We start from the raw sequence: 18,797 nt of genomic DNA, 5'->3' as shown, positions 1-18,797 counted from the left end.
GAATAGACATAAGAGAGGGAGGGGATGTATTAGGGTGTCAGGGCAGACGGGGAGTCCTGACAGATCATCTGCAGGCTGAGGACACTGGGATTCTCAGATATGGCTCATGGTGAGTCTGAAGGCCTGTGTGCACGCTGTGCTACTGGAATCCGAATGCTAGGAAGCCTACAGTTCTGATATCCAGAGCAGAAGAAAGCCCTACCTAGCTCTCAGGTAGGGATGCCTGTGCCTGGTTGCCCTGCCTTTGGACCCTCGATCCCCAAGCATTGTGATGCCTGAGACCCACTCTCACTGGGGACAATTACCCCCACCCGGTCCGCTCAAACTCACATGCTGAGCTCCTCTGGAAGTACACTTGCCACCACACCTAAAATGGCACTGTGTGGGTTTCTAGGCAGTTCCTCACTCTCAGTCAAGGTAACCCTTAGAGTCATCTATTACACTGAACTGTCCAATGGATCTAGGCTTTGAGCTCCTGACTCGGTGCAATAAAACATGGATACTAACTGTCTTACTGTGTGTTTGTGAAGGCCCATGTTTTAATTCTCAGGATAAAAACATGGACAGAGAATTCCAGACCTTCTGAAAAACACCCATGCCCTCCGCCCAGACTTGGAATAAAATGGCTTCTTGCGGAGGGAAGCCCGGCTGGGACCAGGAGAAGAGTCAATGGAAGCCAGGTTGATGTCTTTAAATCCTCTCACACTGTAAACCTTTGAAGCACCTTTCAGGAATTGCATTTCCCCCTAAAACTCTTTCCTTACAAATTTAGCTGCTGCCCTATTGTAACCTTTTCCATTGTTCACTAAATCTGGAGAACAAAAATACAGAGATGCTGTCCTTGGGTGGGATACAGAATTGAACTGAGGAATGTTCTTAAATTCACAGTTCTCCGGTCTGAGCTTGGATTAGGAAAGGCCTTAAACAGGGACCTATATAGTCAGTGTAGCTGAGAAATGGTATTTCTTTTTTTCTGGGAGAGAAATTCAGATTTTAAAATGTGTTTCTGTAGAAGCTAGCCCATCTGACTCATTCGCTCTCCTTTTCGGCTCCACATCAATATGTATCTCTTTTTACCAGAGAGAGAGAATCCTCACTTCAGTGACTGGAATGAGACAGCCAACCTTCTAGAATACCATTCTTCCAGAAAATATCAACTGGTAAGAGTTACAGAAGTTGATTTGTGAGTTAGGAACCCCTTACTCTAGACTTCAGTGAGTGAGGAGTAAGATCCTGTAGTTCCAAGCATTCCTACTGAATGACCACACAGCTACCAAGATACTGATTTCTTCCAAACTGCCGCAGTTGTTTGAATGCTTCTAAAGCAGAGCTTCAGATTCACGCTCACACTGCTCTGAGTCTTCTGAACACAATGCTGCCTCCAACATGACAAGGAGAATTCAGAGGCAGCACTGTGGGCAACAGGATCTTTCCCTATGGAAGGAAGCTGGGCACTGGAGTTGTTATACATTCTCCTACTAAACGGTGCAGGCCTTCCACCCCAGTGCTTTGCTACATTAATGGTTAAATGGTGGCTCAGAGGTGATGTGTGTAGGCCACCTTAAGACAGTAAGTAGCTGCAATTCCACTGCCCATCTGTGATGACCCAATACAGAATCAGCTTTGTGGACATTATACACTTGCATTTAAATGCCCATGTTATTCAGTAACATAATCTAATGAATATATTAGATTATGTATGCAATAAGGAAAATTATCTTCAAATGTAAAAATCTAAAAATTAAAACGAACCTCTGGTTCCTTTCTTGTGCTAAGAAGATGATGCTAGGCAAGTGAAAAGTGTTGATAGAGCTCGAAAGCCTCAGGAAGCACTGGTGACCGAGTGGAGCTGAAAGCACTCTTCACCGTCATGCTCATAAGGAGTACTTTGCTTTAATTTTATTCTATCTCCATACCCTGTTCTGTAATATTTCCAATATTATTTATGGATTAGAGTAGAAGGACCGAGCTCTACGACTCTTTACCTGTGTTCTTACAGTCTTGTCTCATGTTTGTTGGTTTGATTCTTATGGTATTCCCTAACAGAATCTTTGTACTGATTCAAGAGTCTGGTTATTTTGCCAATTTCCACATATATTATATACTGTATTCATGGCTCACTTGGGGGTTGGTGATGGACTCTAGGATGTGCGAGACTAGTTAAGTACCACTGTGTCATGGTCTCCCACCTGCATTCATCCCACACTCTCTCCTTCTGCTATTTTATAACAAGTTCTGAAGTTAGTGGGCTTTCCCACTCACCAAACCTTACAACCTTCCATGAAACTTATTCAAAGTTCTCCTTTTCCTGGGACATTTCACATGATTACTCGTTTATGCTGAGTTCTTTCTTTTCCTGCTTTCCACTGGCTTGGAGGTATAAGTAGAATTATTACATTTTAGTTTGTTGTTATAGAATGGGAAAAAGTTTAGAAGAGTCCTCTTCCTCCTCCTGTAGGTCAGAAGTATTGAGGGACATGGTCTCCCTCATCCAAGGGAGATGTGGTTTCAGGGTTTATTAATCCCTAAAAGGAAGGGTTTTTGTTCTCAATTTGGTCTTCTAAAAGGAATTAATTTGAGCTCTTTCTAGGATATGAAAGAGGGAAGGGAGTCTGGTGCTTTGAAATTAGATTGAGGTGATATTACTGAGAAGAAAAATCATCTTCTTCCTTTAAAATATTAAAGGCAACCAAGCATGGTGGCTCATGTCTGTGGTTACAACATTCTAGAGGATGAGGTGGAAGACTTCTCAGTTCAAGCTATGTGGTAAGACCCTATCTCAGCAAAGGCTCTCACAAATAAAACTGAAAGAAATCAATGCGTACCTAACCCTTTGTGGGGAATGGCTTTGCATAGTTTTGGGGACTAGACACAAAGAAGCACTGACTACTCTGAGAGCAATAGTGATCTTAGGGACTTAGGCTCTATGTTGAGGGCATCTATAATCACAGTGAGTGAAACAATTCCTAGAAATCAAAAGGACCAGACTCAACTGCATCTTTGTGGAGAGTTGAGCAATGGCAACTACAAAGCTCACTACGGACCAAGGATCTGACCTCTTCCCTAGATTTCCCATGTATTGTACCAACCCGGGGATGGGAAGACAGGCCTGAGACTTCTTTAGACTTCTATATAAACCGTGTACACGGGAGTCTTAGGTTTAACTTTCTTGAGATAAACAAGGAAATGGTTTGCATACTAGAATGCTTAGGAATAAATCTGTACTCTATACACATACTAGATAATTTATAATGACAGTAAATTAATGCCTCCTCCATTTTCACTTGTCTTACTGTCTTACTGTGTATGTCTACCTTACCCAGTGCAACTACAAGGACAACTATGACTATAACTGAAAGAGCACAGGTTGCTAACTGGATCTCTGATGCTGTCCCACACACTCCCTCACAGCGGTAGGTGTTCTCTAAGTGACTGTTATTTCTCCATAGCTCTGTACAGACACTGCTGAGAGCACATGGGGAGTTCAGGGTTCATTTTCTCTGAGGTGAGTCTACCCGTTGTTCCAGGAGGTCCTTCTAATCTCTGGTGGCCCACATCTGGTTTTCCTTTTGGGTTTTGTTTTTAATTTCCTTGCCCTCTCATTAGTTAATAACCGTGGTTCTGTCTTCACTATGAACTTATGGTTTAAAGCAATTGGTTTATGAATTTACCTCACTTCTTTTAAACCACACTCATCTGTTTATTATTTCTGATCTGTGCCAAGTTATTCTCAACTTCCTGACTCCAACTGTCCTAAGAAATTCTACCAGGCCCTTCTGCCATTGAAGACTCAGTGGACCCCAAAGATGAGCCATGCTTATACGAAAGGGAAAGAGACACACAACCTGGGACCTGAGGTAGAAGATTATCAGGCTCAACCCTTGCCTGACCCAAGGAAAGCAGTGCGTGGTGGTAGATGCTGGAAGCCTCTGTCAATGCGTGCTGACAGCTGTTCTGCATGTTTGTGTTAACAGTGGCGAGGATTGTTTAGAATATTTTCACTTGCTGGCCACTGGGTGTCCTCATTTACAAAGTAAATATGCAACATTTAGAGCAGGTCACCAGGGAGAATAAAAGCCACTAGTCTTCTCTTTGGCTTTTCACACACTGGGTCTAAATTTATTGCTAAACTCACAACCAGGTTGTATATTAGTAATGTTTAAAAGTTTTCAGGTCAAGCTGCTAAAAGTTTTTAAACTGAAAACAAGTTATTCAGTGTCCAGACAGGAATTTCAAAGGCTGTTTCTTCACAGAAGGGACTGTGATCCAGCCATTAGAATGAGCCCTTATTCCTCTGAAAGCTGGCATGAGACTGTGACTATCTGCAGAGATCCAGCACAGAGAAGCAGAGAAGATTGTAATTTATTCTTGAAAAGAGAGAGAACCAAATATCTCTATGGGATATTTGTTAGATTCTTTTTTTTTTTAATCCTGACTTTTCTGAAAACTAATTAAAAATAATAATGAGAAAGATAAAATATGTCCTTTGTCTGAGAAGCCCAAAATAACGTGAAAAATAGCACAACGTGCTGGGTCAGCATCATGACTATTAATCATTTCCCATTTAAAGGCAGAGAACTGAGTCGTGCCTTTGTAGACCAGTTATTTCATCTCTAAATGAAGACGTTTATGCTCCACGGGGATGTCTTGGGAGAAGCTGAACAGAGTCTAAGGCACACTGGGCTCCTGGGATGAGAGAGTGTGCATGAGACGGACTGAGGACATTAAGAACAACTGCGGTTGCATCACAGCTGTGTGTGACTTGTCTCTGATGGCAGATAGGAATCACGGCCAACGCTTGTACAGCCAACAACTATTTCCTGGCTTGGTCATTCCAGGGCGCTGAGGTCGACATGCTCTTGCAACTACTTTCTATGCGTGGTGATCTGATTTTCTGCTTTTCCACAACTCTCACTGTCGCCTCACTTTGCTTATAGTTCTGAAGGAATTCTTTCCTTTTCATGCCAGAAAATATTTCTGCCTTGCAATCCTGTTAATTCCTCAAAGTGGAGACAGAACTACTATTAAGAGTAGAAGGGGACTTGCCTTCAAATGTCATACTTGGCTAATTAGCTAATCTTTCTCAAAAGTAAACTTCACTGGGATAATTTTTTTCACTAGTGTACATCTCAGCTTAATTATTATTCTCTGGCATGTCATTTTGGTATATAAATTATCAACATGATTCTGCGCCATAACTGGTAATTTATACAGATAATATCAGGGAAAGAGGAAGCTCTCTGAGCTATTCACTGCTTTTCAGAGCCATTCTTGGCTTTACCGGCTTTGCTTACTAGGCCTTTTTGTTTGTAAGAGACCACCCACTCCTGCCGCCAGGACCGCGATCTGCGGCTCTTAATCAGTGGTTAAGTGCACAACAATGCACAATAGCTAGGTCACTCTCACCCTGTGACTGTACAAAGGCTTCACAATGCCTTTGCAGTGGATGGAGACATCTCCCCTGTAGTCTGAAGATCTTTAAGTTCCTTGGATTTAGACTATTCCCCAAGTCTTTAATTAGTAGAGTCATGTTTGAACTACTGTAACCCCGAAGACACATATCTGCAGCGTCCTTCTGATCATATTTTACTCTAAGCACTTTCCCATTTTGGCTTCCTTGGTTTGCTCCTCTAATTTCACTTTCAGAACTTCTCGAAGCTCAGTGGCTGAACGTTACACAGCATGGGCCTTATCTGATGTGCCGGCGCCTGGTGTGGCCTAACACACTGGTGTTTTGTCTTACAGTACGGGACTGATGTTCTGAAACCTAGACTCCAACACAAAGCAGATCATTAGCTCATTTTAAGTGTCTCTTTTCTTCCCTCCCAGCCTCTTCCTACCCACCCCGACACTTCCTTAGTCTTATGTGCTGGCAGCAGATGGCTACCATATTCTGAAGCTGAGTATATACAAAATCCTGCCGAGGAGAACAGAGTGCCTTCAAAGTTAGCCTTTCTATTCAAGTGGATGGCAGAGGCCTCGGGAGCAGAGGACTCCTCTCTCGTTCACTTAGTGCTCTGTTCCTTCGGCCAGGAATTTGTTTTCTCACATCTTTTTACTGTCCAGCCAGTCGAAGGAGGGTGGGTGTGAAGCAACTCTCCTGAGGGTCCCTGCAGCAGGAGGGCCCTAAGATTCTATGCCAAGCTCTTATTTCCCTGGGCCAGCTCTGCCTGCTGCTGATCAAATCATTCCGTTCCCAGGGGAGGAGCTTGGGAGCACTATGTGTGGGGGCTGGATGTCTCAAGAACTGCCTCCTTGCTATACTATATACTATATACTATATACAGTCATATGCTGTATTTGCCAGGCAAAGACTGGACCTGGGAAGACGATGAGACAAGAAAGAATGGTTGGAGCAGAAAACTGTTCCATTCAGCAGTACTGGAAGGTGGAAGTGGGGAAACCTTTCTTTTTAGTTATTGCAAGGTTTTCTAGAGCTTTCACCCAATCATCTGTTTGAGCATCTTGTGAAGAACATCTATTTCCATGATATCTATGAAAAAACAGGCACCAGATTATATTACAAAGTTGACCTTAACCCTGCCATATTGCTATTAAAATCAAAACATGTAGCGGTCTATGCTCAGGAGAAAGCACTCTGTTTTCCCAGCATACAAACCTAAGGGTATCTGGGACGCACTTTTGTTATGTAGGTCTGCTGAGTGGAAAAATTTAATTCAATTTCATAGCCCTGCAATATGCTCGGTAATACAGTTCCCTGAGCTGCCCTGTCTCCTTCAGCCATCCATTCTGCAAGCACTTGCTCAGTACCTACTATAGCTAAGCACTTCCCTGGATCCTAGAGATTCGGCAGTGGACAGGACCCGAGTTCTGCACTTGGGACGTCTACCCAGAGAAAATAAGCATTCAACGTTTTAGCTGGGGCTGAAGACTCAGTGATACAGCGACTGCCTAGCAAGTGTGGGGCAACAGGTCCATTTCCCAGGATGACAAAAATGAGTGTATGAATAAATAAATAATAAATCATTAAAATAAGGTGTTCCAAAAGCTGGCAAAGGAGCCTTTAGATAGCTCAGTGGATGAAGATCCTTGCTACTCCACCTGATGACCTGAATTCAATTCATGTCTCCCTGTGGTAGAAGAAAAGAACCCATAAGTTATTCCCTGGCCTCTACTCACATGCTGTGGCATATGTGTGTGCCCCCTCCTCACGTGCAATAATTTTTTTTAAGCTGCCAGAGAATGGATGTTATGGCTAAGCTCGTTCTGATTGGATTTTAGGCTTGCTCCAAGGAGGGACTTCATACCCGCTACAGTAAACTTTGTCAAGGGCTTGTGGCTGGGAGATCACTGGTCCTCGGGAAACACACTACCATCACTTGGATAAATGGGACAAGTGGTCACACTGCCTCCTGAACAGTCATGTTTATACACAGACCAGTGCTGCCTTCATCAGGGAGATTTGTGTTTGCGGTATGCAGTGGTGAAGCAGGCACATAACCGGTTGCAGTGCTGAGAATAGGGGAAGGTAGAGTGCTTAGACTGCAGTGGGACATCTACCGCCCTCTCCAAGACTCAGGGAGCATCAAGAAGGGGAAGAGGCAGAGGGCTGGAAGGTGCGTTGCAAAGGGGTGACGTAATCTAGAGATGACGCATCACTGCACGCTCCAACTCACTGCAACAACAGTTCCCCATATCAGCCCTGTAAAGGGTGTGCACCTCAACATTTCTTCATGGTAGGGGGAGGTGCTCATGAGTCCCCATAATTCCCTAAGGAGCTACTGAGAATCAATGCTGACCAGGGATTTCATGACATAACCTGTCACTAATGCCCATTCAAGAAACTGTAACTAAAGGCACCGGGACATAACTACACACAAAGGACACTAAGGAAGGAGGGAGAACTGCTGAGATCAAACAGTTTTAGTGGGAGAAGGAAAGGGATGAGAAGGCAATGGGTGTGTGTATGTGTGAAAATGACTAATTTTGTTATATACTCGTAAGAAGCTCTCAAATATTTTAAAAATATATATCCATTATTTGAGAGCTATATATTATATATAAATTATATAGTATTAATATTAAAAATTATATGGTACATGTATACTGGCTATGTTATTTGAGTAACAGGCATAGTTCACCTTGCAGAGTGCTGTTTCTGAATTTTCAGATACTCTTAGTGAGGGTTTGGACCCCTGCTACCAAAAATATTCTGTCTTTGCTCCTTCTACTGTTAGGCTGGCTGCCTTGCTACAGTGCTGAGACTTCAGACTGCAATGCTGCTACTGCTTTTTCCCTTTGGGTGGGATGGTAACTGTGAGGATTGTTACTTTGTGAGCTACACATATATTTTCTCTGTAAATATTGTACCATCTAATTTGCGTCTTTGGATTCTGCTGATTAGCCATCAACATGTGATTTAAGAAATTCTGCATACAAGATGCAGAAATCATGACTCAGTAAGTTATCATTTTAAAGCTCTGACTTAGGATGTATACAGACTTGCACATCATCTGCTTTGGCTTTCAATCTGCAGCTATTACTGGAAGATTTGAAGATCAAGTTCCTCCATGTGTGTGTGTCCTTGCAATTCTACACCCAGCTGCAGAAACACTCAGGAAGAGAGAGAAGCAAATGTCCCAAACCTCTCCACATACTGCCCTAAACCATGTGGGTACCGCAGGACAGGAAGCAGGGACAAAGTCAGCAAGCCTCATTGAATTTCTTCTTCAGGTTGTATTTTTCTCCTAACTATTGCAAACTTCTTCAGAAATGAAGAAGGTAGCCAGGCCAGGTAACTGAGAGTAATCCTCCTCTCGGTCAAACACATTCACTTTCTAACTCTATCTGATTTTGAATTATCTCAAAATACTCTAAAGTCATCATGAAGACTGTGTTTCAAAGATGTATATGTATCTGTGTATGTATGCATATATGAATGCATGCACATATATATGCACACACACGTTTGCTTGAGTTTCTCTCTCAGTGGTGTGGCAGAACAATGGTTGCCTGTTTTAAGGTCTGATCTATGCTCTCCTCATGAATTTAGACATGGAAAGCTTACATGGGGCATGTGCAGACTTGACATCTGAGGGAGAGGGCAAACTGCTCCATTCCCTTTCCAATTATTTGAAACTCTCTCACTGAGTCGAATGCAGGTGAGCATCAGGAACTCAGCTGGGTAATGTTATCATTCAACACTATCATATTATTATTCTAAAGCTTCTTCACACCATGGAGAACACACTGGAAAGCTTTTTTGTTTTATACTTTTCTGGGTACCAGATAATTTCCTTATCTATGAAATGTGTTTTTATAAGAATGCTATGACAGTGTATTTGACATAGACTGGTGCTTACTAAATATTAGTCCTCTTTCAGATTTAGTAAAGTAAATCAACAAATGTAGAAGTGGGGTTTTTGTTTTTTGTTTGTTTAGGGTTTTTAGAGGCCAAAAAAAAAAATCACTAAAAATTAGTGGAGAGGCTTCCTGATCCAGAGGCCTGAATCAAGATGGAGGCACTGGCAGGAATTCTTCTCCTACAGACTGAGGATTTTAGTTTCAGTGGCTCTCAGGAAGTATGGGCCCTGATACAACTGTCATTTATGTTGTTTTAATTCAAGACCACATTTTCTTCATAATGTAAAACATCTGAGCTGACACTAAGCAAGGTATCACCATCTATCTGTAGTTCTCACATGCCAGAGGAGGAGGCAGAAAGATCCCAGGTTCAAGTCCGGTCTGGGCCATGAGACCCTGTGTCAAAATACATACATACATACATACATACATACATACATACATACATACATACAAGTAGAAATAACTGAAGAAGACAATGAAGAGGAAGAGGTACTAGCTGGTCAAAGCCACTGGATGTTTATCTGGTGCTGGTGCTGTTTTGGGAGGTTTACATACAACACTGTACCTTATCTTTCTTTACAACAACCCATGGGACATGTATATGATGAATGTGTAGATACCATGCATACAGGGAAATAACCACAGAGGACGGTAATTAAAAGCATGTAAACTGCACTCATAGACTAAAGTCCATGCATAACTAGACCCTGGCAGTGAGAAAACACTTTCTCAACAACACACAATCTAAATGTTATCCCATGAACAACACACCCAAGAAATAGCTGTAGAGCAGTGGGTTTCAATATGCAGGTCTCAACCCTTCGGGAATCACACATCAGATAGCCTGAATATCAGATATTTATATTCTAACAAAATCAGAATTACAGTTATGAAGAGCAACAACAATAATTTGATGGTTGGGGGTCACCACAATATGAGGAACTGTATTAACTGGTTGGCAGTGTTAGGCAGGTGGGAACCACCACTGTAGCGTCTGTTGCCATACCTTCTCTGCCCCTTAGCAGGAGTCATGCTGGATTTGGATGTTCTCATGGGACTTCTTGCATTTGACTTACTCTTGGAATAAAGGTTCAAGCAAGCATATACTGACTGGGATATGCTTTGGACACTGGTCTTTCCTTCTTTTAATTCTCTGACCCCAACTGAATGAAAGCTTTAAATGTGTGTCCTGACAACCACTGGATGTAGGCATGCATTCTCTCCTCAGGGAGCTCACACATCTGAGAGAGCTTCACTTCCTGGAACCAGTGGAGTCTAAGGCCTCTGCTTGTTCTGAAGTGGGATGGGGCCAGAAATACTCTCTGCCTAAAGTCTGCTTATATTACTCTCCAGAAGTTGGGTCTGCTTGAGAACATCTCTCTCTCTCTCTCTCTCTCTCTCTCTCTCTCTCTCTCTCTCTCTCTCTCTGTGTGTGTGTGTGTGTGTGTGTGTGTGTGTGTGTGTGTTTGGGAGCCTGTGAGAGCCATGCGGAGTGATGGAACCACTGGACCTGAAGTTACGGAAGTTTGTGAGCAGCCCAATGTGCATGCTGGGAACAGGATCTGGACCTCCATGATTACACAGGAGGGTTAATCTGGTAATCATATCTTGAAATTCCCAATGTGGTGTTGTACCACACGAGATTTAAACCTCCTTGCCCAAATGGTGAAGCTAAGTTTGCCCATGATGCCTGGAAGAATGTATGCTACCACAGGTAACTATGCAGTCATTAGGACAGCCATTAGTCAGGAGAGGACTTCACTTTAAAGAACTATGTTTCAAATGACTGGTTTGAAAATTGTTAGATTTGAACACTTCCGGTATCTGATACTTGTCCTCAGCTAAATGATCAGATGAAGTGGGTATCTGTGAAGTCTCCCACAGAAGACATCCACAACTTTTAGCAAACATTTATTTTCACAAGTAGAAGGAAGGAAAGCGATGGGGAAAGGGCAGGTCAATCCCTGACTCACGGGGGTTGGGCACTCATGTCTGCACTGGCATGGATGGAGCAACTTCCCTCTCACTGGACCTCCTTGGGAGGAGTCTTCCTTCATATGCATTTTTTTTGTTTTTGTTTTTTGAAACTCTGTATTCTTAAGAGCACACATGATCCCACCTTTTCAGTTATGTAACATCCTTTAAACCTTAAAGATGTTTGTTTGCAAATGCCACTTCGTCATCCTTATCTCTTATCTTGTTTGTCCCTGAACTCCTCTGCATGGTGTGTGTGTGTGTGAGAGAGAGACAGGGTGTGTGTGTGTGTGTGTGTGTGTGTGTGTGTGTGTGTAAGGGGGTGGGGGAGAGGACACCTGATTCTGCTCTCATGGGAACACTTCCTGGAACCTCCCAAAGCCTGAGGTGACTTTTGTCCAGTTCTCTGCCTCCATGCTCTCTGTAGCTCACCCATTCCCTCCCTGATGATCCCCTCACTCTCCTGGCTTTCTCTTCTCTCAGATCTGTTTTTGTTTTCTCCTTTGAAGATTCTTTGTTCTCTTCTTATCACTCAATGTAAACATTCCTCAGGTTCTATTTCCCTCTTTTTTTCTTTCAACAAAGTCCTCTTTGAAGTCTACTCCTGTAGTTATGGCACAAATCATGGCCTCTTGTCCAAAGGGTCTCCTGCACCTAATTTCCAATATTCCTACTGTAATCTCGGACCCCATTTGTAACTCACCGCTCTGCTTCCACTGGGAATATCCCCAGGTTTTATGTTTTGTGCTGTATAAAACAAACGCTATTCTATTCTCATAATTCTGCCCCTCTTTTTGCTGGGGACTGAATCTAGTGCCCTGGGTATGCCAGGAACACCCTCATCTCTGAGCTCTGTCTTCAGGGGGTCACTTTCCTTCTGTTGCTTGCTTGCTTGTTTGTTTGCATTTCTGTTTTTGCTTTTTGACCTTGACTGTGGGAACAGTAGCTTCCTGAGTGGCTAGGATTGTAGGCCTGTTCCACTAGGTCCAAATCCCTAAATCTTGTTTTTGATATCCTGTTGGGAGTCATCTCTGGTAAGTTCCCTTCTCAGCTTCACCTCAGTTTGCTGAGTCTAGCTCCCCTGGTCTCTACTCCAATCACTAGCTCCCTTCAGGTCACTAAACTGTGAACTGACAATGTCTCTTGTGCTCTTTCTCCTTTTCTAGTTGGCCCCTCCCATCCCATTATGCTCCACATATTGCTGCTAAATTAGATCTTCTCTAAGCTGAGTTGTGATGGTGAAAAGTCCCTTAAAAACCCCGAGGGTTTTATAGTTTTGAACTCAGGTGCAAACCTGTCATCTTTTACCCTCATGCCTCACATTCAATGAAATTATATTCACCTTTCAAAAGAGGTCAACTGGAACTTCTTCAATAAACTTAATGAGATGTTAATGGATTAGAGTGCATTTCATAACCATTCTGAGTTCTAAGATAAGAGTGACTGGAAGACATAGACTAAGTATTATAGTATCTGACTCTGCTAGTTTTCATTGTGCACCCATGGAACTCAGTAAAGTGACACGGACACATACAAGTACTTTTCAGTAAGGCCTGAGCAAGTGAATGGAGGCTGAGGGTCTTGGTGTGTGGATAATTGTAGGGAAGTTCTTTATCATGGTAATTCTTCTTTTACAAGAATCTAAGTCTCCACTAGACACTTGCAAGACAATCCTGTGTAATACCTGGCCTGAGGCCCTCTGCCTTCAAAACACTGGGTCACCTGCCTGGTGGCAGTCCCCAGTCTGCTCTTCACAGGAAGTTCTCTCAGAATGGACTGGGAACAGGTGCCACACTCAGTGAATGGAAGAAAAGAGACTACAAAGATGTAAGTAAAAAGAAAAAGTATGACCTTAAACATAATAATACAAACTCTAGAAAATCAGAGCAAGGAAACAGAAACAAACCACCACCACCACCACCACCACCACCACCACCACCACCACCACCACCACCACCACCACCACCACCACCACAGACAACTGTCTTCTGAGATCTAAGTGTTGCACTCTGCACCACTCAAAGCCCCAGTAAGAGGGTAGAGCAGGCAGTGACAACAATTCTAAAGATAGCACATGTGCACTAGCTCACAGGGAGAAAGGCGACTTCTTAAAAAGGGAGAGTCTCTTTTAAAGACACGAAACCCACAAGTACTCAGTTAGTGGAGTGGCAGAAACTCAGTTTACACAGTCGGGAACAAAATGAAAATAAACACTCAGCTCCTCACGGCACTCGGAAGAGAGAGAACACGGGTGCTCTGGAGGCAGCCACAGTTCCGACTTACATTACAGATGCCCTATTTACTACTTAATTGATACACAATTTATTAGAAAATTAATTATCCAGGCCATAGGATAGTGACTATCTGTACTTGTTACCCCTCTTCCCATTTTGGCTGTATTTCTCCTACAAATTAGTGTGACCCCAAAATGTTTTCAGGATTGTCCAACTTGTCCTAAATTCCATAAATAACTCTTTCAGAGGATGCTGCTTTTTGCCATGTCTCTATTACGGTTCTTCACAGATGGACCATTTTTGTCCTTCCAAGGTCTAAGAATAACTCTTTCAGTTATCAAGACAGACCACAATCCAGTTCAGCTGCCCCTGTGGGATTCCAGTTAGTTCAGACACATCTGCTGAGATACATGCATCAGAATCCAAATGAAGTCTTTGTTTGATTATACATTTTGAACATTTATAGAGGTTTTTTGGGGCCAAAATGTTTCTCATTTTTCTGGCACACCAAACAGAGATCTTCAGTTACAAACATTGCCTTCTGAGCACCTCCAACAGAAACCCAATCTTTCCATGTGAACAGGTGCCTCAGGAAGCTTTTGGAAGGTTTTATACTGAATCAGCTTTCCGATTGGAAACTTTCTGAACACGCAGTCAAATTTGCCAGAGAGACCTTCAAACTTGCTTGAGCAGTTTTCACTCACACAGACATACATTCACACTTAGAGACAGCCCAAGTACAGCAAGTCAGGGCTGTGGAAAACTGAAGTTTCTTTCTTAAAGGTTAAATACCATATGCAACCAAACTGAGCAAAAAGGAATGCATGACAGGGAAGAATGAGCAAATAGCAGGAGGAGCCTCACTGAGCATGCCCGCTGGAGGCTGTGCTGGGGCTTAAGCCACACACCTTTCCAGGGCAGTCTTCATGTCTCCTAATTTCCATTACACACCCAAGCCCTTGCATTTTCAAACATTATGCCATAACGTATTGCAAATGATTCCTTTTATGCAGAAACCTGTTCAGTTATTTTGAGACATGCCCTCTTAGCACAAATGGGTCAACCAGATTAACATGTAGAGGAAGAAGACACTAGTATCTGCATGAGGTGTTCTTCCGCAAAGCCCACCTTTTACTTGAACTCCCTACAACTGCTCCCCCCGCCGCCCGCCCCCCCCCCCGCCAGTCAATAGAGAATAAACTAACCTTTAATTTCTGATGCCTAAAGAGTTAGGAAATCACTCCTCTACTGGGCAAGCCTGGAATTCATGGGGGGAAAATCTGCTTACAAGTTGTTCTTACGGCCCAGGACCAGATGCTCCAAGGTGGCCAGAAACCTTTGTCTACACCCACTTAGCAGATTTCTGGCTCTTTATCAGGGACTCAGAGGTTTATTTGCAGGAATGAATCATTTCCTTCAAAGTCTCCCTTACCCTATTTACATGCTTGCATATTCCTTCCATTTTGTTTTCCCCCTACAGCGTTACTAAGGAATTAATTATCTAGAGGAACAGGAACATACAGTAAGTACATCTGAGATCCAGGATGGGACACAGTATGTCATCTATTAGGCCTGGCTAAGACCAGCAGCTGATGCTAAATGGGAAGGAACATGCACCAAATGTTTTTTAATCACAAAGTTAGTAATTAATTGCTCTTTAAAATACATTTTATGCTTCTTTCTGTCTGTGTACATGAAATGCACATTTATTACATGCCAAAAATTACAACATTATGGTCTAAATGTGACTGGCACGGAAGTCCGGAAACCAGAGTTAATGTCCCCACAGCAACTTTAATCCTGTCTGTGTGCACATGTAGAGCATGTCTTCTGTTACAGGATAATGCATAGAGATGGGTTGGGGAGGGGCGTTAAAGGCTCACATCCTCAACTGTGGTTCCTGAAGAGACATAAAGGATCAAGGCTGCTCCTTTCCCTGTACGTGGCTAAAAACAATGTCCTCATGCTGGTGGTGTTGTGTAAGTGCAGAATGAAAGAATCGGCTGGCCGGGATGCTGTGCGCTCGGCACTCAAGGGGACAGTTTCTGTTGCTGTGGGAACCTGAACTTTGCATTTCCTGACTTGGGGGTAATTAAAATGTCAGCCTTAATGTGGCATTAATGGAGTTTGCCATAAAAATCCTCTTTGTTTTGTTCTCTCAGAAATTGCTTAAAAGTTCAAAATGATCCAAGTGTACTAAAAATTTAATCACAGGGCCTTGGATGAGTGATGGGAAAAGGAGAGAAAGAGAGAGAGAGAGAGAGGGAGGAGAGAGAGAGAGAGAGAGAGAGAGAGAGAAGAAGAGGGGAGGGTCAGGGAAACAAGCAGGCAGGAGATAGGAAAGGAAGAGCCCACGGTCTCCTAGACAGCAGGCAGCCCCATCAGCACTGTGCTACCTACACAGCTAAACTTAAACCCACCCACACAACAGTTTGCTACTGTGTAAAGGTTAAATTAAAAATAAATAAAAACTGTTAATGTGTAAATGCATCTTGGCAAGGACAGAAAAACCAGACAGTCTGACGAGTCCAGCACAAAAACACTGGAAGGTAAGTGACCATGGATGTCAGCTTCCAGCTTCCGAAGACAGAGACTAGTGCAGATCTACAGCGAAGGAAGCAGGGAGAAGCCCTTCCTCCTTCCGGGGGAGCCTTATTGGAGGGCGGGGGACACAATGGAAGGAATATGCAAGTAAAAGTTCTGTGCGTCTGTCTGTCTGTCACATGAGCATGATGTGCTACAGCTTGATAGTTGTCAGGACAGGCTTCTCACGGGGGTGGTGGGGCTTCATCTGCTCTCCTGACTCTGCTTAGTCCTGTTTAAGTCCCTGAAGGGAGAGTTTGGCTCAGTGCATACTCAGCCCGTTTGGTGGGTTAACTGCTCTGTGGAACACCTAGGGTTCTCACACTCTTTCTATTCCCAAATTCATCGTAATGCCTTCTATTACCGTCCTCTGGATTTGCTTGCCATTACGCTTTCAGAAATGGTGGAGAGGTGACCAGCGTCATGGAAGTGGTAGGATATTGCTGAGAGGAAACTGTGTTGGGAAGTGCACCACCAAGCAGCAAGCATTTCTGTGGCAAGATAACAGGACTCTCAATAGTGCTACCTCTGCTTTTGAGCATCACTAGGTCTCTGGGCAGGGGGAGGTGCTGCAGCACGGTACACTGCCGACCGATCATCTAGACCATGTATGCTGTTGGACTGGTCATCTTTACTCTGGTGCACGTCTGTCACCTTTCCTAGTTACAGCAGAGCTCGCTTCTCGTCTGTGGGCATGATTTATCTAATGTGTTTTTGTGACTGCATCACCATGACGAGTAGCATCACATGTCCAAGGTGCCTGTGTATAGCCAGGAATGCCATCTTTGTGCATTGGGCCCCGAGTTATAGATGCTCAGAAAGAGAGCAAATTCAGAAACACTCGTTTGCACCCATGAGAATGCACTGCAGACAAGTCCTTCCTATGTTAGGTGTCAGTTTTCCTGGTTGTCTCATCTGTAAATTGGGAAGAATCACACTGACAGACAGGAAGTAGGCATTAAGTCATGACTAAGAATATTTTTGCTAAGTACACAACAAAATAAAAAGGTGCTATGGAAATTCAAGCGTTTGTGAAAGCTCGGAACGCCACATACTGGAAGAATGTTCCTGAAATTAAAGGGACTAACAAGTCAAGGGCACTATTTTTAAATGCCCCAAATCTGTTCATTCTAAATAGGAACTGAATATTTTACCTTAAAGAAATTAGGCTTTTAAATTAATCTATGGTAAGAATGACATTTGAAAGTAAAAAAAAAAAAAAATCTTCTTGAATGCAAGAAGAGCATCCAAAAAATTTAACAGCTTAAAATAAACTCCTTTCCTGTCTTCTCTCAAGCAACCTCCAAATGGACAGATTTCTGTGAATCTTTCCTAAAAACAATTTTCCCCTCAGTGTAGGCTCAAATCAGGACAAACTACAATCCAAATATGTTTGGGGAAAAGTATAACCAATTTCAACAACAGGTTGGTGCAGACTTACACATCTTAATGGCAAAATCAAAGTGACTTTCTTGACAGCTGGAGATTAGGTTTCTCCTCCCCTTGGGTCTCTTTCCAAGTGCATTCAGATGCCCCACTGAGATCTGCTCTTCTGGCTTCCAAAGGGTCTGCAGCAACAGCACTGTCCTGCTGCTCCTTCTACATATGCCAGCTAGCAGGGCGAGTAAGGCCTGGCTGTAGGATGCTTGCCGTACAGTACAGGAAACATAGTGCTTTTACCACTTGGAAAAACATTCAATTGGTTTGTACCAGATTTCTGCCTAGGGCCTATGCAATCTTCCCCACAGGTATGGCAGAAAGCGAGGTGAGGAAGGTGTGTATACTGACACTCCAGGCCTTTTACCAGCTCGACAGGCTACCCTTCTGGTAGGCAGGGGCAGCGTGGTGTGCACATGTCTGTCGGCACTATGCCATGCTATTTTCAACTTCTTCCTGTAATTACTATTAGGCCGGAGACTTCCAGGCAAGAAAGTCCAAGGATGTGACTATGAAGATGGTCCAAAGAATAAAGTCCCTGCTTCCGTCCCCTGTATCTAAATAGAAGCTGTAAGTCTGATGGTACAGATCTCATGGCCTTAGGGACTTGGATCTCACTTAGTTCCCATTCTTTAGTGACAGTTGGAGGATGGCTACAGCCCAGCCCCTGACTCAGCTCACACCCCTTGTCTAGAGGCTAAGACAGCAAAGTGAGTGGGGGAAGGGCTCTCTCAGACTCACTTACCTTTGTCCTCCTGGCAGAATTTTATATTTTTTTTCTGCCAGAAAATAACAGGAAGAGATTTGGGATCTCATTTCCTAATGGAGAGTTCTTTTTTTTCCCCCTTTAACTTTCCTTCCCTTTCCTTCCCTTTCCTTCCTTCCTTCCTGGTTTTTTCCTTTTTCATTTTTTTTTTAAATTTTGTCTTTGAGGAACAGGTTATATGGAGTCCTTTTTGGTAATAAAGCTTTCCTGGTATATTTAACTCACTCCATTGTGCCAGCTCTCGGCCTGTCACCAGACGTCCTGTGGAGAGATGGGTTCCTAGAGCTGTTGGGCATCTTCGCTAACAGGAATACTCTGTCGGTTTGGTATTGTCAACATGTGCTCCTCTCTCAAGTGCCAGGTAACACTTTAGAAACGAAAAGCAGCCTCCTCACGTGACCTATCAACCCCCTTAAAATAGAATCTAAGAAGTGACTTCTAGATTAGTGAGAAGATGGCAAAAATAAACAGCAAAG

General features: G+C 43.2%; 1 protein-coding gene across 9 annotated transcripts in view; it reads right to left on the bottom strand.

The window, feature by feature from the left end:
* Positions 1-18,797, bottom strand: part of Zbtb20 (zinc finger and BTB domain containing 20) — a 257,502-nt gene that overhangs the window by 27,045 nt on the left and 211,660 nt on the right. The gene's annotated exons all lie outside the window — the stretch shown is intronic.

The sequence above is a fragment of the Rattus rattus genome, chromosome 4, assembly GCF_011064425.1.
Source record: "Rattus rattus isolate New Zealand chromosome 4, Rrattus_CSIRO_v1, whole genome shotgun sequence".
NCBI classification, from domain to species: Eukaryota; Metazoa; Chordata; class Mammalia; order Rodentia; family Muridae; genus Rattus; species Rattus rattus.
The sequence above is the reverse complement of the archived record's forward strand: the minus strand, read 5'-3'. Positions and strand labels throughout refer to the sequence as shown.